The 24,466-nt window shown below is 47.5% G+C and overlaps 1 protein-coding gene and 1 long non-coding RNA gene across 2 annotated transcripts in view; one reads left to right on the top strand and one right to left on the bottom strand.

Annotated features, from left to right (window-relative positions):
* mbtd1 (mbt domain containing 1) overlaps positions 1–24,466 on the bottom strand; it is a 112,770-nt gene that overhangs the window by 67,129 nt on the left and 21,175 nt on the right. The window lies entirely within an intron of this gene.
* Positions 3,051–4,511, top strand: LOC139432976 (uncharacterized). Its single transcript, XR_011642545.1, has 3 exons — positions 3,051–3,466; positions 3,711–3,875; positions 4,249–4,511. It is a non-coding gene; the product is annotated as an uncharacterized lncRNA (long non-coding RNA).

Here is a 24,466-nt window from a genome sequence, read left to right as displayed (position 1 = left end):
AGTCCAGGACCATCCTTAAGGACAGACGTGCAACTCGCTCCGTCTCTCTGGTTTGACTCTTTAGCTTTGAAGTTTATTCCTTAAACTATTTTAACAACATAATTTCAACACTTGATCTGCTGCAAAATGAAACTCGTGTAATGTTAACACTTGAAACGGGCAGACCTGGGTTCAGGTTCAGCAGGTCCTGAGGACTGGTTGTGAAACACGTCCTTACAGACTAGTTTATACAGGTTTATTCAAATTAATGAGTCTTTTAATGATAGCTTTTTATTCTGTATTTGTGTTCAATGTCTGAAATCTATCATAGCATCTTTAGAGCTTGGTGTTGGAAGTTATATTATTAAGTGTTGCAACACTCGGCTTTGAATCTGACCTGTAGATCTTTCAGTAAAGAGCTGCTGACACTCGGTCTCTTAGATCCACACTCACAGACCACTGGGAAGGACTGGAACCAACACATCCTCAAGTGGTTTCATGCACTTCAGTGTTCTTTATGGAGATGCCCTCCTCGTACATCAGAGAGATGCACATCGTCACCTTCTTAAACTAATGGCCTAAGTCATATCTGAACGTTTTACGAACTGAACCAAATATAGAATATATGATCTATATTAATTACTTCACACAAAAAGGTTATGACTATTGACGTACAAATAACACCGTCTGTCAATTGTGTAAAATAAGAGGATTAGATGATTTAGGCCATTTTACGAACATGTTGTGACTTAGGCAATCTGAAACCTGACTTAGGCCTTATTACTTCTGGAGTAAGTGACTTAGGCAAACAGTGCACTTCTCTTTCCCGCATTACTGTGGCAGACCATGGCTGGGTCAGCAACTAACAGTTTACAATGCTAGAGGAGCATACAGAGACTCAGAAGAGAGAGGGCCGTTTGGACGTTGTTGGCCCTTTAATTCAATATAGCAAAACTCAAAAGGTACCACTTAAATCTTAGCTAAATAAAACTAAAGGCAAGTAAATCAAACCCTGAGGAGGCATGTGCCTCTCCTCACTACTCCCTCCAGCTCTTCTTTGCTGTGTTTTTAATTGCAGCCAGCCCTTTTCCATTTAAAGGTCCCATGTCTTGGCCATTTCTACTGATCATAATTCCATTGTTGAGGTCTACTAGAATAGATTTACATTGTTCAATGTTCCAAACTCACACTGGTTTCTCACAGCATCTCTGCGTTTTGAAGACTGATAAATCCGAAATGGATGAACAAACTTTGCAGCCCAGTTTCCCAGCTTTGCAGTGTATCCACGGGTATGCCTCTTGTTTCCTCCGTCCATGCATCTGGGAAAGGTGAGCTTGAGCTAGCCAGGGGAACGTTGCTAGCGCAGCTAACGTGCACGTTAGCTAGCATTATCCACGTCTTTAGGCGGCTCTTCTGATGATGTAGTGCTAGTAGCAGCTTCACTTGTAGCTTCGGTGCTGCTCTTTCTTCTTGTGAATTATATTCTTTTTAGAAAATAAGTCAAGTAAAAAAATGTTGCCTGCCATTATAGAGCTTTTTCGTTAGTGTTCTTGAGGGAAAGAGCTGCCGCAAAATCGGCGGGCGGGTGTGTCACTGACACACCCGCAGCTGATGACGATGACGAATCATAATTCTTTAAGGAAATCGTTTTTATTTTGTATTATAATTACTGTGAAATGTATTATGTTGTTGTCATTATTACAACAAATACACACTTGCAACTGATAACACTGGCAATGATTTTATATTTATTAGACTATTAAAAAAAAGATCATGCTCCAAATAAGTGGGGGTACGGCGTACCCCCGCGTCCAACGCCCACTACATCACTGGTTACTGGTGTTGCTGCGTGGGGTCTGCGAGATACCACGGAACTCAGCCTGAGCACACGTGTGTGTGTGTGTGTGTGTGTGTGTGTGTGTGTGTGTGTGTGTGTGTGTGTGTGTGTGTGTGTGTGTGTGTGTGTGTGTGTGTGTGTGTGTGTGTGTGTGTGTGTGTGTGTGTGTGTGTGTGTGTGTGTGTGTGTGTGTGTGTGGCTCCACGGATTGGTCCATTTAAACCAGGGTAAGATTAGGTCACTGTACCCAGGAAGAAACAAATGGAAAAAGAGAAATTTCCAACGAGGCGTTCTGGGGCAGCACAGACAGGTCTTTTCTGTGTTAGAGTTGTACTCGCTACAGGGTGCACTTTGAGGGTTTGTGACTCTGCAGAGCGTCTACATGCAGAAAAAGCTACCGAACACAAGGGGACGGGTAAGAACAGGACCGCCGCCAGGGATTTTGGGCCCCATGAAAAGATATCACATTGGTTACTTACATTTTTTTTTCTTAATGTTATAAAATAGTTTGGGCCCCTGTCAGTCACGGGCCCCTAGAATCATCCTAACTTTTCACCCCCTTACGGCACCCCTGGGTAAGAACCGGAAAATCATGCCATGGGACCTTTAAATCAGTTTATCCCCTGAATGTTTCTCAGTCATCTTGATTACTGTGTGTGTGTGTGTGTGTGTGTGTGTGTGTGTGTGTGTGTGTGTGTGTGTGTGTGTGTGTGTGTGTGTGTGTGTGTGTGTGTGTGTGTGTGTGTGTGTGTGTGTGTGTGTGTGTGTGTGTGTGTGTGTGTGTGTAATTATGTGGAAAATTGTCAAAAAGCTGATGACACTCGAAGGGCATGACATGTTTCATGGACTGAAATGTCCTCTCCTTGATTGGCAGAGCGTCAGCTTCAGCAGTTGCAGCTGCCTGTTGATATTCCCGATGTAGTTGGGAGATGGTTGTGCCTGGGTGAAGGAACTTCTTGTCTTTGTAGGTCGCTGTGCTTCTGCAGTATGCGAATCAACAGTGGGCAGATCCTACAGCTTTGCATTGTTGCCACTCTGAGGTGGAGGTGTAGTTGGTGGGTCTGCCACTTGTTCGTCATGGTCGATGGTGTCTTTGTTCAGCCAGTGTCATGGTTCTTTCAGGGATACCAATGGCGCATTTCCACTGCAGCGGGTAGCCCCGTTTAAGCGTCCTGGATCGTCCTCAAGCGGCCAGGCCAGTTTTTGGTGGCATTTCCATATAGCCTAGTACCGGCTAGCGGGTACTTTTTCTCTCTTTTTCCGGCCCCATAAAATCGTGGTTCTATCAGACCAGGCCAGGGCTGTGACGTCAACACTCGACTGCTGATTGGTCAGAGAGAATCGTCACAAGATCGCGCGCGAGATCATCCCTCGCGTCACATATATATCAAGAAGCAAGCTTGCAGCATTTTGTAAACGGAGGAGCTACAAAAATGGCAACGTCGAAGAAAAGCACACCGTGGTCGACCGAGTAGGTGACGACGTTCCTACATCTCATTGGGGATGATAAAATCCAGCGGGAGCTCGACGGAACAACGCGAAATGTGAAAGTGTTCCAGGATGTCTCTGCACAGATGTCCGAGCGCGGATTTTCGAGGACTTTCCTGCGATGTAGGGAAAACGGAACGGCTTTACTGGAGTCCCTGCAAGGTACGCTCACTTCTAACAAAGAAGTCTATTTTATCCTTACATTAATGTTCGACAACCCATGCTTTTATGGAGCCCCAAAGAGCTACATAGCTAGCTAAGGCAGATAGCCTTAGCTAGAGCTATTGTTTGCTAACACCATATGTGCCATTGTTTACGTTCAGTTTTTCTTTTCTATAGTTGCTGTTGCTATTTAGTATTGTGCTGCAGTAGTTTGTGGAAGTAACAAGTCATGTTGCTGTTCTAGATGATTACATTGGGACTCGTGAGGAGGAACATTCCCGAACAACGGGTGATGGCAGTGTTCCGTCCACATCGTCAGTGAATCCAGAACGGACCCCAGCCGAAGAATCGACACCGACTCAACCACCAACACCGAGTGCCATCACGACACCGCAGCGTGTGGTTCTCGGTAAGAAATAGAAATGGCAAAACGACTGGAATTGTTTTTTTGTTTTTTTAAACCTTGGATCATCCATCGTCAGTAATTAAAATAAGCTATACCACTGTGTGGAAATGCTCTGTTACAAGTAAAGTCTTAGCTAGGAAGCAGCTAGTACAGTTGTGTGTGACATCCTATCATATACATATATTTATATTCATTATCAACAGGCTGGACATAATGTAATTCACTTTCACAATCATTGTAAACATCTAGGGCCAGAACTTTCTTTAGTTCACCTTACTGTTGTTCTGTTTATACATGTTATTCCTATATCCTTGTGTGACCTGTACCTGTCCTGTGTGTTTTCCTTATTGCTAATTATTATCTTATTGTCACCCAGGCAAGAGGAAACGAGGAGGAGAGGATCGGGCCCAGCAGGAACGGCACCATGACTGGGCAGCCGACGTGGCCCGTCTCCTCCCTGATACTTCAAAAAACCTTAATAGTTATTGTACATATTATATATTTTATCTAGTTAATTTTTAAATGCAACATTTGTACTTCCTTGTTTATTTATTTTCTTTAAAATGTTCATTTTATATTTACAATTCCATGTATATTTATGCTGGCTGCAATTCAGTTTTACATTTTTTATTTGTATTGTTTAATGGCATGCCTCTGATACAACATTTGTATTTTTATACTGCCATCAATAAAGTACTTCTTTGACTTATCTTATCTCTTGTTGATAATGAATGGCACCCAACAGAAACAAATCATAAACATACATGAATTTATAAAGCAATAACAAACACCATCAGTTAGGAAAAAGCCCCTTACTTTTAAGAGATTTAAAGCAAGACATTGAGTTTGCTAGCTTGAGGTCCTCTAAAACATTATTACATGTTTATTTTGTAATGGTATTAAGAATACATGATAAATACATGTAGAAATTGCTCAATTGTAATACCCTCGTTCTACTACACTCAAACAACACATTCCTTATATATTTTAAAGACCAAAAGAAACCTATAACCCATTCAAGCTTTTAACATGTCTAGAAGAAAGATTGAGGTTATATTTAATATATTATTTTATGTTGTGGATACTTTAGCCTCCATCCATGTTTACAATTGTCCACACTATTTTACACTTGCATTTATGAATATAGTTTTGCTGTGTTTTACACTTTAGTATTTATGTTTATAGTCAGCTTTGATATTCGCTTAATTGATTAGAAAGATTTTCTTTCCATGATCTGATATTTCCTCAAATGTTCTTCTTATGGGGCAGAACTTACTGGTGCTTGAATTTCAAATATTCAATTCAGATAATATTTGTTTAAAACATTTGACAAACACATGTATATGAAAAAAAAAAAGGATTTATTTATGTTCAATACAATGAATACAATACAATGCTTGCTGTGATCACTTTCCTGCTTGCTGTGACAACAAGCCACACACCAAGAAACAAGTAAACGATCGCTTCCACATCCTCCATTGTTGTGTGTGTTTTGTGACTTGTGTCGCATTGAAGATGACGCCACTGCAGTTTTACCCAGCGTCGCTCCGCCCAAAAAGCTGATCGCCCCGCCTACACTGCGTTGCTACCCCAGGTCCTAAAGTGTAATGGAAATGCGCCACGGCCTCGGCCGGCCAGCGAGGCAGCCCGAGGCCTGAGCGAGGACGCTTAGGGACGCTTAAACGGGGCTACCCCGTTGCAGTGGAAATGCGCCACAAGTGTAGAAGAAAAAAAGCTTTGCACACTTTAAGATTCGTTCCATCCTGAAGTTTCAGTTGGTAGGAAAATGATGAACTGCGTCTGGATCCCTCACCAACTTTCTTTCTTTCATGGCAACCTTTGCGACCAAAGTGGTGACGTATAACCGATGTTCTTCCCAGTTGTCCATTGACCACACTTTCTGAAATATCCACTGCCTCTGCTCTTCTGTAATGGATTGACAGTCTCGAGTCGTGACTCGTTGACAGAACTTCGAATTGCAGGGAAGGCCCATAGCCTTTGCAGCTATTTCTTTACCACCTTTGGCCTTGTATGCCATTCCTTTGAGATGTTTCTTCCTGGATTCATTTTGCTTCCATGTTTCTGGGCTGAGGTATTTATGTTGTTTCCTTTTGACCATATTGTTTTCATACATCCTCGAGATGAGGACCATAATGTTCTGAAGTTGCTGCCAGACTGTCTTCATTTTCAGGGACAGAGGACTCTTCAGAGGATGGATTGTAGTTTGGGTCAATGATAACATCATCATCATCTAAGTCTTCTTCATGGTGTGGACGGGTCTGCTTGGCATCTTCAGCAACACTCTCTTCTTCAATGAGAGTGTTTAAGTTATTGTCTGCTCCACCTGATACAGGGTCTTGGCCTGGTACATGCTGCTCCACCTGACACAGGGTCTTGGCCTGGTACATGCTGCTCCATCTGATACAGGGTCTTGGCCTGGTACATGCTGCTCCACCTGATACAGGGTCTTGGCCTGGTACATGCTGCTCCACCTGACACAGGGTCTTGGCCTGGTACATGCTGCTCCATCTGATACAGGGTCTTGGCCTGGGACATGCTGCTCCACCTGATACAGGGTCTTGGCCTGGTACATGCTGCTCCATCTGATACAGGGTCTTGGCCTGGGACATGCTGCTCCACCTGATACAGGGTCTTGGCCTGGTACATGCTGCTCCATCTGATACAGGGTCTTGGCCTGGGACATGCTGCTCCACCTGATACAGGGTCTTGGCCTGGTACATGCTGCTCCATCTGATACAGGGTCTTGGCCTGGGACATGCTGCTCCACCTGATACAGGGTCTTGGCCTGGTACATGCTGCTCCACCTGATACAGGGTCTTGGCCTGGGACATGCTGCTCCACCTGATACAGGGTCTTGGCCTGGTACATGCTGCTCCACCTGACACAGGGTCTTGGCCTGGTACATGCTGCTCCATCTGATACAGGGTCTTGGCCTGGGACATGCTGCTCCACCTGATACAGGGTCTTGGTCTGGTACATGCTGCTCCACCTGATACAGGGTCTTGGTCTGGTACATGCTGCTCCACCTGACACAGGGTCTTGGTCTGGTACATGCTGCTCCACCTGATACAGGGTCTTGGCCTGGTACATGCTGCTCCACCTGATACAGGGTCTTGGTCTGGTACATGCTGCTCCACCTGATACAGGGTCTTGGCCTGGGACATGCTGCTCCATCTGATACAGGGTCTTGGTCTGGTACATGCTGCTCCACCTGATACAGGGTCTTGGCCTGGGACATGCTGCTCCACCTGATACAGGGTCTTGGTCTGGTACATGCTGCTCCATCTGATACAGGGTCTTGGCCTGGTACATGCTGCTCCACCTGACTCAGGGTCTTGGCCTGGTACATGCTGCTCCACCTGACTCAGGGTCTTGGCCTGGGACATGCTGCTCCACCTGATACAGGGTCTTGGCCTGGTACATGCTGCTCCACCTGACTCAGGGTCTTGGCCTGGTACATGCTGCTCCACCTGACTCAGGGTCTTGGCCTGGTACATGCTGCTCCACCTGATACAGGGTCTTGGCCTGGTACATGCTGCTCCATCTGACTCAGGGTCTTGGCCTGGTACATGCTGCTCCACCTGACTCAGGGTCTTGGCCTGGTACATGCTGCTCCACCTGACTCAGGGTCTTGGCCTGGTACATGCTGCTCCACCTGATACAGGGTCTTGGCCTGGTACATGCTGCTCCATCTGACTCAGGGTCTTGGCCTGGTACATGCTGCTCCACCTGACTCAGGGTCTTGGCCTGGGACATGCTGCTCCATCTGATACAGGGTCTTGGCCTGGTACATGCTGCTCCACCTGATACAGGGTCTTGGCCTGGTACATGCTGCTCCACCTGACACAGGGTCTTGGCCTGGTACATGCTGCTCCATCTGATACAGGGTCTTGGCCTGGTACATGCTGCTCCATCTGATACAGGGTCTTGGCCTGGTACATGCTGCTCCACCTGACTCAGGGTCTTGGCCTGGTACATGCTGCTCCACCTGATACAGGGTCTTGGCCTGGTACATGCTGCTCCACCTGACTCAGGGTCTTGGCCTGGTACATGCTGCTCCATCTGATACAGGGTCTTGGCCTGGTACATGCTGCTCCATCTGATACAGGGTCTTGGCCTGGTACATGCTGCTCCATCTGATACAGGGTCTTGGCCTGGTACATGCTGCTCCACCTGATACAGGGTCTTGGCCTGGTACATGCTGCTCCACCTGATACAGGGTCTTGGCCTGGTACATGCTGCTCCACCTGATACAGGGTCTTGGCCTGGTACATGCTGCTCCACCTGATACAGGGTCTTGGCCTGGTACATGCTGCTCCACCTGATACAGGGTATTGGTCTGGTACATGCTGCTCCATCTGATACAGGGTCTTGGCCTGGTACATGCTGCTCCACCTGACTCAGGGTCTTGGCCTGGTACATGCTGCTCCACCTGATACAGGGTCTTGGCCTGGGACATGCTGCTCCACCTGATACAGGGTCTTGGCCTGGTACATGCTGCTCCACCTGACTCAGGGTCTTGGCCTGGTACATGCTGCTCCACCTGACACAGGGTCTTGGCCTGGTACATGCTGCTCCATCTGATACAGGGTCTTGGCCTGGTACATGCTGCTCCATCTGATACAGGGTCTTGGCCTGGTACATGCTGCTCCACCTGATACAGGGTCTTGGCCTGGTACATGCTGCTCCACCTGATACAGGGTCTTGGCCTGGTACATGCTGCTCCACCTGATACAGGGTATTGGCCTGGTACATGCTGCTCCACCTGATACAGGGTCTTGGCCTGGTACATGCTGCTCCACCTGATACAGGGTCTTGGCCTGGTACATGCTGCTCCACCTGATACAGGGTCTTGGCCTGGTACATGCTGCTCCACCTGATACAGGGTCTTGGCCTGGGACATGCTGCTCCACCTGATACAGGGTCTTGGTCTGGTACATGCTGCTCCACCTGACTCAGGGTCTTGGCCTGGTACATGCTGCTCCATCTGATACAGGGTCTTGGCCTGGTACATGCTGCTCCATCTGATACAGGGTCTTGGTCTGGTACATGCTGCTCCATCTGATACAGGGTCTTGGCCTGGGACATGCTGCTCCATCTGATACAGGGTCTTGGCCTGGGACATGCTGCTCCACCTGATACAGGGTCTTGGCCTGGGACATGCTGCTCCACCTGACACAGGGTCTTGGCCTGGGACATGCTGCTCCATCTGATACAGGGTCTTGGCCTGGGACATGCTGCTCCATCTGATACAGGGTCTTGGCCTGGTACATGCTGCTCCATCTGATACAGGGTCTTGGTCTGGTACATGCTGCTCCATCTGACTCAGGGTCTTGGCCTGGTACATGCTGCTCCACCTGATACAGGGTCTTGGCCTGGTACATGCTGCTCCATCTGATACAGGGTCTTGGTCTGGTACATGCTGCTCCACCTGATACAGGGTCTTGGCCTGGTACATGCTGCTCACCTGATACAGGGTATTGGCCTGGGACATGCTGCTCCACCTGATACAGGGTCTTGGCCTGGGACATGCTGCTCACCTGATACAGGGTATTGGCCTGGGACATGCTGCTCCACCTGATACAGGGTCTTGGCCTGGGACATGCTGCTCCACCTGATACAGGGTCTTGGCCTGGTACATGCTGCTCCACCTGATACAGGGTATTGGCCTGGGACATGCTGCTCCACCTGATACAGGGTCTTGGCCTGGGACATGCTGCTCCACCTGACTCAGGGTCTTGGCCTGGGACATGCTGCTCCACCTGATACAGGGTCTTGGCCTGGTACATGCTGCTCCACCTGATACAGGGTCTTGGCCTGGTACATGCTGCTCCATCTGATACAGGGTCTTGGTCTGGTACATGCTGCTCCACCTGACTCAGGGTCTTGGCCTGGTACATGCTGCTCCACCTGATACAGGGTCTTGGCCTGGTACATGCTGCTCCATCTGATACAGGGTCTTGGCCTGGTACATGCTGCTCCATCTGATACAGGGTCTTGGCCTGGGACATGCTGCTCCACCTGATACAGGGTCTTGGCCTGGTACATGCTGCTCCACCTGATACAGGGTCTTGGTCTGGTACATGCTGCTCCACCTGATACAGGGTATTGGCCTGGGACATGCTGCTCCACCTGATGCAGGGTATTGGCCTGGTACATGCTGCTCCACCTGATACAGGGTCTTGGCCTGGGACATGCTGCTCCACCTGATACAGGGTCTTGGCCTGGTACATGCTGCTCCACCTGACTCAGGGTCTTGGCCTGGTACATGCTGCTCCACCTGACTCAGGGTCTTGGCCTGGTACATGCTGCTCCATCTGATACAGGGTCTTGGCCTGGTACATGCTGCTCCATCTGATACAGGGTCTTGGCCTGGTACATGCTGCTCCATCTGATACAGGGTCTTGGTCTGGTACATGCTGCTCCATCTGACTCAGGGTCTTGGCCTGGTACATGCTGCTCCACCTGATACAGGGTCTTGGCCTGGTACATGCTGCTCCATCTGATACAGGGTCTTGGTCTGGTACATGCTGCTCCACCTGATACAGGGTCTTGGCCTGGTACATGCTGCTCACCTGATACAGGGTATTGGCCTGGGACATGCTGCTCCACCTGATACAGGGTCTTGGCCTGGGACATGCTGCTCACCTGATACAGGGTATTGGCCTGGGACATGCTGCTCCACCTGATACAGGGTCTTGGCCTGGGACATGCTGCTCCACCTGATACAGGGTCTTGGCCTGGTACATGCTGCTCCACCTGATACAGGGTATTGGCCTGGGACATGCTGCTCCACCTGATACAGGGTCTTGGCCTGGGACATGCTGCTCCACCTGATACAGGGTATTGGCCTGGGACATGCTGCTCCACCTGACTCAGGGTCTTGGCCTGGGACATGCTGCTCCACCTGATACAGGGTCTTGGCCTGGTACATGCTGCTCCACCTGATACAGGGTCTTGGCCTGGTACATGCTGCTCCACCTGATACAGGGTCTTGGCCTGGTACATGCTGCTCCACCTGACTCAGGGTCTTGGCCTGGTACATGCTGCTCCACCTGATACAGGGTCTTGGCCTGGTACATGCTGCTCCATCTGATACAGGGTCTTGGCCTGGTACATGCTGCTCCATCTGATACAGGGTCTTGGCCTGGGACATGCTGCTCCACCTGATACAGGGTCTTGGCCTGGTACATGCTGCTCCACCTGATACAGGGTCTTGGTCTGGTACATGCTGCTCCACCTGATACAGGGTATTGGCCTGGGACATGCTGCTCCACCTGATGCAGGGTATTGGCCTGGTACATGCTGCTCCACCTGATACAGGGTCTTGGCCTGGGACATGCTGCTCCACCTGATACAGGGTCTTGGCCTGGTACATGCTGCTCCACCTGATACAGGGTATTGGCCTGGGACATGCTGCTCCACCTGATACAGGGTATTGGCCTGGTACATGCTGCTCCACCTGATACAGGGTCTTGGCCTGGGACATGCTGCTCCACCTGATACAGGGTCTTGGCCTGGTACATGCTGCTCCATCTCTTTAACAACGGTCTCATTGTCATTGGATGATTCCTGATCGGTGTCTGAAAAGTCAAGTGCATCTCCTATCTATCAATCAATCAATCAATCAATCAATCAATCAATCAATCAATCAATCAATCAATCAATGTTTATTTATAGCCCAATATCACAAATGTTACATTTGTCTCAGTGGTCTTCACAGTGTGTACAGAATATCAGTATGACAATACGACACCCTCTGTCCTCAGACCCTCTGTCCTCAGACCCTCTGTCCTCAGACCCTCTGTCCTTAGCCCCTCTGTCCTCAGACCCTCTGTCCTCAGACCCTCTGTCCTCAGACCCTCTGTCCTTAGACCCTCTGTCCTCAGACCCTCTGTCCTCAGACCCTCTGTCCTTAGACCCTCTGTCCTTAGACCCTCTGTCCTTAGCCCCTCTGTCCTAAGACCCTCACATCGTACAAGGAAAAACCAAAGAGGAGTAGGCGTACGGTCACAACTGTGATCATTATGAAACAATGTTTTGTAATTGCACTGTGGTCCTATGTATTAATACATTAAATCTATTTTGATGAATATCATTTGGCCTAATTCAATAAAAAAACATGTAATCTTTCCTAATAAGATGGAAATGTAATGTGGAAAAATTAGACAATAATACAATATTAAGAATTGAAACAGACAAACGCAAAATGTACTTTTCCTAATTCATAATTATGCAGTCATTGTAACCGTTACTTTTGAAAGGTTAGATTAGTCTTTATTGTCCCAGAAGGGAATGTGTGCATGCTTCATGGAGCTACAGTAGCTACGTTAGCTACAGTAGCTACGTTAGCTACAGTAACTATAGTACCTACAGTATAGCTTCGGTAGCTACAGTAACTATACATTGTGAAAGAAAAAGACTAAACAACACTACACAACATTTATAGCCTAGCCTATAGTATAGTAAACATCACTTACCAACAGGGGACAAGCCCTGAACCATGAAAATAACTTAATTTATCTGTTAGTTTTTTCTTTTTCTTGAAGCAGCCATTTTGTAAAGCTTGTAAAATGGCCTAAGTCACAAGACAATGTGACTTAAGCCATTATCTTTTTTAAATATATGGCCTAAGTCACACTCTTGACATAGGCCATTATACTATCAGGGTAGGAACAGCACTATCCTTTCAATAAGGATGTAGGCAATTTTACCAGAGGTGGCCAGCATCAAGAAGAGATGATTTAGGCAACAAAAAAAATGTTGTCCAAAATATGACTTAGGCCATTAGTTTAAGAAGGTGACGACATGAAACATGTGCTGTACCGGTCCAGGTCGTCTCATCTCCACTATGCTTTTATAATGACATATAACCCTCTATGGCATGACTTTTTATTTTGGGAGGAATAAAATGTTTCACCATGTGTCTTAGCAGCTTAGGGGTCCCTGATATTATATCCATTATAACATGTGACCCCCCCTCACCCCTCAACCAGGGGTTGGTTTGTTTCCTCAGGGCAACCATGTGCTACGAGGGGAAACACCAAGGATTTCTACAATTCAGAAGCAATAGAAAAAACAACTATATGAATTCAAAAGGTTTTCTGTGTGTGTGTGTGTGTGTGTGTGTGTGTGTGTGTGTGTGTGTGTGTGTGTGTGTGTGTGTGTGTGTGTGTGTGTGTGTGTGCCTAACCCTATGTTGACCTTCACTGTCCTCACTGTCAGACGGAATAGCCCTAACAGCCTGATCGTGTCCCTTCTGCCCTGTGAAGCTGACCGCTGAGCGGCCCGACCAAGCAAGGAGGCAGAGGCAGAGGCAGAGAATTCAAATATAACCCGGTGTGGGCATTTATTCATCGCTGTGGTTCAGGATACACCGCCTCACTGTTGCTGCCCAGGTGAACACAGTCACCAGCCACAAGGATCTCACCCACACTACCAGCCTCCACCACGCAGGAAACAGAGCCTAGATACACACCCACTAATCAGCAATTAGACACAGGTGAGGGGGGGAGGAGACAACACAGGGCACCAGGTGAACATAATCAGGAGTAACAGAAAGAACGGGAGGGGGAACACTTTTCAAAATAAAAGACATGTGCAATATACAAGGCCCGAAGCCGTTAGTCCAGTGACGAAGTTACCTTCGTCACATGCCCATAACAGCTGTTGGGTCCATGTCCTGTAGATATCAGTAGATGTAAAACATTGATCAGGTTCATCGTGTTGCAGCTGAGCACATGAGCACACTTTACAGCTGAGCACATGAGCACACTTGTTTGATATTGCCTGGAAAAAAGTGGTCAAGTGGCACAGTGTTGCCCTGAGGCAACGAACAACAAAACATAGTTTTAGCTCATTAATAAATACATAATAAGTCTTTAAACAATCAAATATACTTCTTTACGTATTCATGCACATGCATGTATTTTTTATTTTAAGTTGTGTACATTTCTAATATGTTAAAAAGTGAAATGTATCTTACCAAGTGGTGGCCCTGAGTCCCCTGCAGCTTTGCTTGCAGAAAGGACTGCTCCACCCCCAGACTAAATGCCACACCCATATAATTCCCTCATTTTATTGGACACCAGCATGTCAGGTGACATTGTGTATATTTAAAAATATATATATATTTTGAGGGCCAGTGTGAGGTAGAAGAAAGTGGTTTGTTGCCTGAGGGCAACAGTATGGTGTCGAGCAGGGGTGTCAAACTGAATTTCATCGCGGGCCACATTAGCATTATGGTTGCACTCAAAGGGCCAGTTGTAATTATATAAATATACATATATAAATATATATAAAATAATGCATTATATTACATTATTGCCTCTGCATTGGATTATTATCGGATAGGGTAATAACTTCGTAATTAACTACGTCTGAAAGCAGAAGTCCAGGGCAAATAATTGCAAGTCTCTTTAGTGCAGCTGCCCACTGCTCCTAGAACTAGACTCCTGGTACTAGGATGGGTTAGAAGCAGAGAACACATGTCACTGTGTGTGACTATTAAAGAGGGTTTCATCAAACAAGCTGTTCAGAGGGAACACTCTGCTGTATCGATTCTGTTTTCTATCAAGCGTCCTTCTGACTGCAGATCAGTTCAGTGTTCCTGTAAAAGTTATAGTCTGTGTGATCACTCTTTATTTCGGTTTGAGTTAAAAGTTATAAAATATCAACAATCAAACTCAGATAAAGTGTGGACAGACATGTTCAAGCTCGTGTGATCATTACCAGATTACTGAACCAAATCCGGATGAAGGACGGCGAACTGTTCCAGGATCAGTGAAGGAGCTCCGTACGCTGAGGTGGGAGAAGTACTCAGGTCCTGTACTCAGGTAAAAGTAGAAGTACTCAGATCTTGTACTTGAGTAAAAGTAGAAGTACCAGAGTGTAGGAATACTCTGTTACAGTAAAATCTTGCATTCAAATTGTTCCTCAAGTAAAAGTAGAAAAGTATTCTCATCAGAATATAGTGAAAGTAGCGACAGTAAAAGTAGTCATTGTGCAGATTGGTCCATTTCAGAATAATATATGATATGTTTTATAATGATTGATCATGAAAGTGTTCTCAAAGCTGGTGAAGGTGCAGCTAGTCTGAAGTACTTTGTAGACTGCAGGGTAGCTGGTGGAGGTGCAGCTAGTCTGAAGTACTTTGTAGACTGCAGGGTAGCTGGTGGATTTACTCCAGGTGGAACTAAAGCTGATTTAACACTTGATTATATTTCACATCATTCATCCACATCTGTGAATAACTAAAGGTATTAAATACATGTAGTGGAGTAGAAGTACAAGTATCTCAAATGTTACTCCAAGTAAAGTACTTGAGTAAATGTACTGAGTTACTTACCACTCTGTCCAGATGACAGCGTGTCTCACAGAATGAACTCTGACACACTGTTGGAAGTCATAAGCCTTTTATTCAGTGTAAAAGTCAAATCTTACAAAAATCACCAGATAAACTTTCACAGCCATGCGGAAACATTTTGTAAACAAAGAAGCCATCCATCAAAACCGATAACATGATCCAACATTTGGCTTTATTTACAAAGTCTATCAAAGCTCCATCACAGCACGAAGTGACCATATGAAAGGAAAAAATGGTATACACTATCAAAAAGATGTACAAACTTTAAACTGCAATCTAATAATGTACCACGGGGGTCAGTGTTAATATCAATAGATTTATAATTATTAACATAGATCTTTTTTTTTTCATTTGTATCCAAAATATATTTTCACCATAACCCTCTCAACTCACAATTATTTTCAGACAATAGTAATCGCAATACATTAAGTCATTTTTATCAAATATATATATATATATATATATATATAGCACCACGATATAATGGTTTAATATAATTGGGGGAGGGGGGGCTATCACTTACAAAAGACCCGTGTTAGTATCCAAGAAAAAAACAATTATATAACCACAGCCCGCTCCTCACACGTCTCTTTGGAAGCCCCTCACCACCAGGGGAAGAATCACAACTAGCATTAGCCAGTTAGCATGTAATGATGTCGTTTTTCATGAGATGTGGCCCTAACCTAAATTCCAAAATGATAAAAGTGGGTCAACGAGACTAAATACTTCATCAAAATTATGAGATGGTCAAAATGGCCAAGATGTACGATGTAAAGTAAAGGTTAAGGTTAGGTTTTTTTCTTTTTAAAGGGTCAAAATTACGAAAATTGAAAAACTTAACAATTGTGGTCCGTGGACACCAAGAAAACTGCGTATTTGGTACTCAAAATAATATGCAAAGTATGTATGAGCCTAAATGTTGCCTTGGTAACACATTTTTAATTGGAATCTCATCATTTTAAATGTCTTTAAATCTTTTTTTCCCTTTCATTTCTCGGTGGAAAGGGGCTTCATCTGATCAGGGTCTTGGCCTGGGACATGCTGCTCCACCTGATACAGGGTCTTGGCCTGGTACATGCTGCTCCATCTGATACAGGGTCTTGGCCTGGGACATGCTGCTCCACCTGATACAGGGTCTTGGCCTGGTACATGGCTCCATCTGATACAGGGTCTTGGCCTGGACATGCTCCACCTGATACAGGGTCTTGGCCTGGTACATGCTGCTCCACCTGATACAGGGTCTTGGCCTGGGACATGCTGCTCCACCTGATACAGGGTCTTGGCCTGGTACATGCTGCTCCACCTGACCAGGGTCTTGCCTGGTACATGCTGCTCCATCTGAATACAGGGTCTTGGCCTGGGACATGCTGCTCCACCTGACTACAGGGTCTTGGTCTGGTACATGCTGCTCCACCTGACACAGGGTCGTGGTCTGGTACATGCTGCTCCACTGATACAGGGTCTTGGCCCTGGTACATATGCTGCTTCTCACCTGGAATACAGGGTCTTGGTCTGGTACATGCTGCTCCACCTGATACAGGGTCTTGGCCTGGGACATGCTGCTCCATCTGATACAGGGTCTTGGCTGGTACATGCTGCTCCACCTGATACAGGGTCTTGGCCTGGGACATGCTGCTCCACCTGACAGGGTCTTGGTCTGGTACATGCTGCTCCATCTGATCAGGTCTTGGCCTGGTACATGCTGCTCCACCTGACTCAGGGTCTTGGCCTGGTACATGCTGCACCACCTGATACAGGGTCTTGGCTGGTACATGCTGCTCCACCTGACTCAGGGTCTTGGCCTGGTACATGCTGCTCCACCTGACTCAGGGTCTTGGCCTGGGACATGCTGCTCCATCTGATACAGGGTCTTGGCCTGGTACATGCTGCTCCACCTGATACAGGGTCTTGGCCTGGTACATGCTGCTCCACCTGACTCAGGGTCTTGGCCTGGTACATGCTGCTCCACCTGATACAGGGTCTTGGCCTGGTACATGCTGCTCCATCTGATACAGGGTCTTGGCCTGGTACATGCTGCTCCACCTGACTCAGGGTCTTGGCCTGGTACATGCTGCTCCACCTGATACAGGGTCTTGGCCTGGTACATGCTGCTCCACCTGACTCAGGGTCTTGGCCTGGTACATGCTGCTCCATCTGATACAGGGTCTTGGCCTGGTACATGCTGCTCCACCTGATACAGGGTCTTGGCCTGGTACATGCTGCTCCACCTGATACAGGGTCTTGGCCTGGTACATGCTGCTCCACCTGATCAGGGTCTTGGCCTGGTACATGCTGCTCCATCTGATACAGGGTCTTGGCCTGGTACATGCTGCTCCACCTGACAGGGTCTTGGCCTGGTACATGCTGCTCCACCTGATACAGGGTCTTGGCCTGGTACATGCTGCTCCACCTGACACAGGGTCTTGGCCTGGTACATGCTGCTCCATCTGATACAGGGTCTTGGCCTGGTACATGCTGCTCCATCTGATACAGGGTCTTGGCCTGGTACATGCTGCTCCATCTGATACAGGGTCTTGGCCTGGTACATGCTGCTCCACCTGATACAGGGTCTTGGCCTGGTACATGCTGCTCCACCTGATACAGGGTCTTGCCTGGTACATTCTGCTCCACCTGATACAGGGTCTTGGCCTGGTACATGCTGCTCCACCTGATACAGGGTCTTGGCCTGGTACATGCTGCTCCACCTGATACAGGGTATTGGTCTGGTACATGCTGCTCCATCTGATACAGGGCTTGGCCTGGTACATGCTGCTCCACCTGACTCAGGGTCTTGGCCTGGTACATGCGCTTCCACCTGATACAGGGTCTTGGCCTGGGACCATGCTGCTCCACCTGATACAGGGTCTTGGCCTGGTACATGCGCTCCACCTGACTCAGGGTCTTGGCCTGGTACATGCTGCTCCACCTGACACAGGTCTTTGGCCTGGTACATGCTGCTCCATCTGATTACAGGGTCTTGGCCTGGTACATGCTGCTCCATCTGATACAGGGTCTTGGCCTGGTACATGCTGCTCCACCTGATACAGGGTCTTGGCCTGGTACATGCTGCTCCACCTGATACAGGGTCTTGGCCTGGTACATGCTGCTCCACCTGATACAGGGTATTGGCCTGGTACATGCTGCTCCACCTGATACAGGGTCTTGGCCTGGTACATGCTGCTCCACCTGATACAGGGTCTTGGCCTGGTACATGCTGCTCCACCTGATACAGGGTCTTGGCCTGGTACATGCTGCTCCACCTGATACAGGGTCTTGGCCTGGGACATGCTGCTCCACCTGATACAGGGTCTTGGTCTGGTACATGCTGCTCCACCTGACTCAGGGTCTTGGCCTGGTACATGCTGCTCCATCTGATACAGGGGCTTGGCCTGGTACATGCTGCTCCATCTGATACAGGGTCTTGGTCTGGTACATGCTGCTCCATCTGATACAGGGTCTTGGCCTGGGACATGCTGCTCCATCTGATACAGGGTCTTGGCCTGGGACATGCTGCTCCACCTGATACAGGGTCTTGGCCTGGGACATGCTGCTCCACCTGACACAGGGTCTTGGCCTGGTACATGCTGCTCCATCTGATACAGGGTCTTGGCTGGGACATGCTGCTCCATCTGATACAGGGTCTTGGCCTGGTACATGCTGCTCCATCTGATACAGGGTCTTGGTCTGGTACATGCTGCTCCATCTGACTCAGGGTCTTGGCCTGGTACATGCTGCTCCACCTGATACAGGGTCTTGGCCTGGTACATGCTGCTCCATCTGATACAGGGTCTTGGTCTGGTACATGCTGCTCCACCTGATACAGGGTCTTGGCCTGGTACAATGCTGCTCCACCTGATACAGGGTATTGGGCCTGGGACATGCTGCTCCACCTGATACAGGGTCTTGGCCTTGGGACATGCTGCTCCACCTGATACAGGGTCTTGGCCTGGGACATGCTGCTCCACCTGATACAGGGTCTTGGCCTGGGACATGCTGCTCCACCTGATACAGGGTCTTGGCCTGGTACATGCTGCTCCACCTGATACAGGGTATTGGCCTGGGACATGCTGCTCCACCTGATACAGGGTCTTGGCCTGGGACATGCCTGCTCCACCTGACTCAGGGTCTTGGCCTGGGACATGCTGCTCCACCTGATACAGGGTCTTGGCCTGGTACATGCTGCTCCACCTGATACAGGGTCTTGGCCTGGTACATGCTGCTCCATCTGATACAGGGTCTTGGTCTGGTACATGCTGCTCCACCTGACTCAGGGTCTTGGCCTGGTACATGCTGCTCCACCTGATACAGGGTCTTGGCCTGGTACATGCTGCTCCATCTGATACAGGGTCTTGGCCTGGTACATGCTGCTCCATCTGATACAGGGTCTTGGCCTGGGACATGCTGCTCCACCTGATACAGGGTCTTGGCCTGGTACATGCTGCTCCACCTGATACAGGGTCTTGGTCTGGTACATGCTGCTCCACCTGATACAGGGTATTGGCCTGGGACATGCTGCTCCACCTGATGCAGGGTATTGGCCTGGTACATGCTGCTCCACCTGATACAGGGTCTTGGCCTGGGACATGCTGCTCCACCTGATACAGGGTCTTGGCCTGGTACAATGCTGCTCCACCTGACTCAGGGTCTTGGCCTGGTACATGCTGCTCCACCTGACTCAGGGTCTTGGCCTGGTACATGCTGCTCCATCTGATACAGGGTCTGGGCCTGGTACATGCTGCTTCCATCTGATACAGGGTCTGGCCTGGTACATGCTGCTCCATCTGATACAGGGTCTTTGGTTCTGGTACATGCTGCTCCATCTGACTCAGGGTCTTGGGCCTGGTACATGCTGCTGCCACCTGATACAGGGTCTTGGCCTGGTACATGCTGCTCCATCTGATAAGGGTCTTGGTCTGGTACATGCTGCTCCACCTGATACAGGGTCTTGGCCTGGTACATGCTGCTCACCTGATACAGGTTATTGGCCTGGGACATGCTGCTCCACCTGATACAGGGTCTTGGCCTGGGACATGCTGCCTCACCTGATACAGGGTATTGGCCTGGGACATGCTGCTCCACCTGATACAGGGTCTTGGCCTGGGACACTGCTGCTCCACTGATACAGGGTCTTGGCTGGTACATGCTGCTCCACCTGATACAGGTATTGGCCTGGGACATGCTGCTCCACCTGATACAGGGTCTTGGCCTGGGACATGCTGCTCCACCTGATACAGGGTATTGGCCTGGGACATGCTGCTCCACCTGACTCAGGGTCTTGGCCTGGGACATGCTGCATCCACCTGATACAGGGTCTTGGCCTGTACATGCTGCTCCACCTGATACCGGGTCTTGGCCTGGTACATGCTGCTCCACCTGATACAGGGTCTTGGCCTGGTACATGCTGCTCACCTGACTCAGGGTCTTGGCCTGGTACATGCTGCTCCACCTGATACAGGGTCTTGGCCTGGTACATGCTGCTCCATCTGATACAGGGTCTTGGCCTGGTACATGCTGCTCCATCTGATACAGGGTCTTGGCCTGGGACATGCTGCTCCACCTGATACAGGGTCTTGGCCTGGTACATGCTGCTCCACCTGATACAGGGTATTGGCCTGGGACATGCTGCTCCCACCTGATGCAGGGTATTGGCCTGGTACATGCTGCTCCACCTGATACAGGGTCTTGGCCTGGGACATGCCTGCTCCACCTGATACAGGGTCTTGGCCTGGTACATGCTGCTCCACCTGATACAGGGTATTGGCCTGGGACATGCTGCTCCACCTGATACAGGGTCTTGGCCTGGTACATGCTGCTCCACCTGATACAGGGTCTTGGCCTGGGACATGCTGCTCCACCTGATACAGGGTCTTGGCCTGGTACATGCTGCTCCATCTCTTTAACAACGGTCTCATTGTCATTGGATGATTCCTGATCGGTGTCTGAAAAGTCAAGTGCCATCTCCTATCTATTCATCAATCAATCAATCAATCAATCAATCAATCAATCAATCAATCAATCAATGTTTATTTATAGCCCAATATCACAAATGTTACATTTGTCTCAGTGGTCTTCACAGTGTGTACAGAATATCAGTATGACAATACGACACCCTCTGTCCTCAGACCCTCTGTCCTCAGACCCCTCTGTCCTCAGACCCTCTGTCCTTAGCCCCCTCTGTCCTCAGACCCTCTGTCCTCAGACCCTCTGTCCTCAGACCCTCTGTCCTTAGACCCTCTGTCCTCAGACCCTATGTCCTCAGACCCTCTGTCCTTAGACCCTCTGTCCTTAGACCCTCTGTCCTTAGCCCCTCTGTCCTAAGACCCTCACATCGTACAAGGAAAACCAAAGAGGAGTAGGCGTACGGTCACAACTGTGATCATTATGAAACAATGTTTTGTAATTGCACTGTGGTCCTATGTATTAATACATTAAATCTATTTTGATGAATATCATTTGGCCTAATTCAATAAAAAAACATGTAATCTTTCCTAATAAGATGGAAATGTAATGTGGAAAAAATTAGACAATAATACAATATTAAGAATTGAAACAGACAAACGCAAAATGTACTTTTCCTAATTCATAATTATGCAGTCATTGTAACCGTTACTTTTGAAAGGTTAGATTAGTCTTTATTGTCCCAGAAGGGAATGTGTGCATGCTTCATGGAGCTACAGTAGCTACGTTAGCTACAGTAGCTACGTTAGCTACAGTAACTATAGTACCTACAGTATAGCTTCGGTAGCTACAGTAACTATACATTGTGAAAGAAAAAGACTAAACAACACTACACAACATTTATAGCCTAGCCTATAGTATAGTAAACATCACCTTACCAACAGGGGACAAGCCCTGAACCATGAAAATAACTTAATTTATCTGTTAGTTTTTTTCTTTTTCTTGAAGCAGCCATTTTTGTAAAGCTTGTAAAATGGCCTAAGTCACAAGACAATGTGACTTAAGCAATTATCTTTTTTAAATATATTGCCTAAGTCACACTCTTGACATAGGCCATTATACTATCAGGGTAGGGACAGCACTATCCTTTCAATAAGGATGTAGGCAATTTTACCAGAGGTGGCCAGCATCAAGAAGAGATGATTTAGGCAACAAAAAAAATGTTGTCCAAAATATGACTTAGGCCATTAGTTTAAGAAGGTGACGACATGAAACATGTGCTGTACCGGTCCAGGTCGTCTCATCTCCACTATGCTTTTATAATGACATATAACCCTCTATGGCATGACTTTTTATTTTGGGAGGAATAAAATGTTTCACCATGTGTCTTAGCAGCTTAGGGGTCCCTGATATTATATCCATTATAACATGTGACCCCCCCTCACCCCTCAACCAGGGGTTGGTTTGTTTTCCTCAGGGCAACAATGTGCTACGAGGGGAAACACCAAGGATTTCTACAATTCAGAAGCAATAGAAAAAACAACTATATGAATTCAAAAGGTTTTCTGTGTGTGTGTGTGTGTGTGTGTGTGTGTGTGTGTGTGTGTGTGTGTGTGTGTGTGTGTGTGTGTGTGTGTGTGTGTGTGTGTGCCTAACCCTATGTTGACCTTCACTGTCCTCACTGTCAGACGGAATAGCCCTAACAGCCTGATCGTGTCCCTTCTGCCCTGTGAAGCTGACCGCTGAGCGGCCCCGACCAAGCAAGGAGGCAGAGGCAGAGGCAGAGAATTAAAATATAACCCGGTGGGGGCAGTTATTCATCGCTGTGGTTCAGGATACACGGCCTCAATGTTGCTGCAGGTGAACACAGTCACCAGCCACACGGATCTCACCCACACTACCAGCCTCCACCAAGCAGGAAGCACAGAGCCTACATACACACCCACTAATCAGCAATTAGACACAGGTGAGGGGGGGAGGAGACAACACAGGGCACCAGGTGAACATAATCAGGAGTAACAGAAAGAACGGGAGGGGGAACACTTTTCAAAATAAAAGACATGTGCAATATACAAGGCCCGAAGCCGTTAGTCCAGTGACGAAGTTACCTTCGTCACATGCCCATAACAGCTGTTGGGTCCATGTCCTGTAGATATCAGTAGATGTAAAACATTGATCAGGTTCATCGTGTTGCAGCTGAGCACATGAGCACACTTTACAGCTGAGCACATGAGCACACTTGTTTGATATTGCCTGGAAAAAAGTGGTCAAGTGGCACAGTGTTGCCCTGAGGCAACGAACAACAAAACATAGTTTTAGCTCATTAATAAATACATAATAAGTCTTTAAACAATCAAATATACTTCTTTACGTATTCATGCACATGCATGTATTTTTTATTTTAAGTTGTGTACATTTCTAATATGTTAAAAAGTGAAATGTATCTTACCAAGTGGTGGCCCTGAGTCCCCTGCAGCTTTGCTTGCAGAAAGGACTGCTCCACCCCCAGACTAAATGCCACACCCATATAATTCCCTCATTTTATTGGACACCAGCATGTCAGGTGACATTGTGTATATTTAAAAATATATATATATTTTGAGGGCCAGTGTGAGGTAGAAGAAAGTGGTTTGTTGCCTGAGGGCAACAGTATGGTGTCGAGCAGGGGTGTCAAACTGAATTTCATCGCGGGCCACATTAGCATTATGGTTGCACTCAAAGGGCCAGTTGTAATTATATAAATATACATATATAAATATATATAAAATAATGCATTATATTACATTATTGCCTCTGCATTGGATTATTATCGGATAGGGTAATAACTTCGTAATTAACTACGTCTGAAAGCAGAAGTCCAGGGCAAATAATTGCAAGTCTCTTTAGTGCAGCTGCCCACTGCTCCTAGAACTAGACTCCTGGTACTAGGATGGGTTAGAAGCAGAGAACACATGTCACTGTGTGTGACTATTAAAGAGGGTTTCATCAAACAAGCTGTTCAGAGGGAACACTCTGCTGTATCGATTCTGTTTTCTATCAAGCGTCCTTCTGACTGCAGATCAGTTCAGTGTTCCTGTAAAAGTATAGTCTGTGTGATCACTCTTTATTTCGGTTGAGTTAAAAGTTATAAAATATCAACAATCAAACTCAGATAAAGTGTGGACAGACATGTTCAAGCTCTGTGTGATCATTACCAGATTACTGAACCAAATCCGGATGAAGGACGGCGAACTGTTCCAGGATCAGTGAAGGAGCTCCGTACGCTGAGGTGGGAGAAGTACTCAGGTCCTGTACTCAGGTAAAAGTAGAA

This window comes from Pseudochaenichthys georgianus, chromosome 23 (genome assembly GCF_902827115.2).
Source record: "Pseudochaenichthys georgianus chromosome 23, fPseGeo1.2, whole genome shotgun sequence".
In the NCBI taxonomy this organism is placed as follows: domain Eukaryota; kingdom Metazoa; phylum Chordata; class Actinopteri; order Perciformes; family Channichthyidae; genus Pseudochaenichthys; species Pseudochaenichthys georgianus.
Note: the sequence above shows the minus strand (reverse complement) of the source record. Positions and strands in the feature narration are given on the sequence as shown.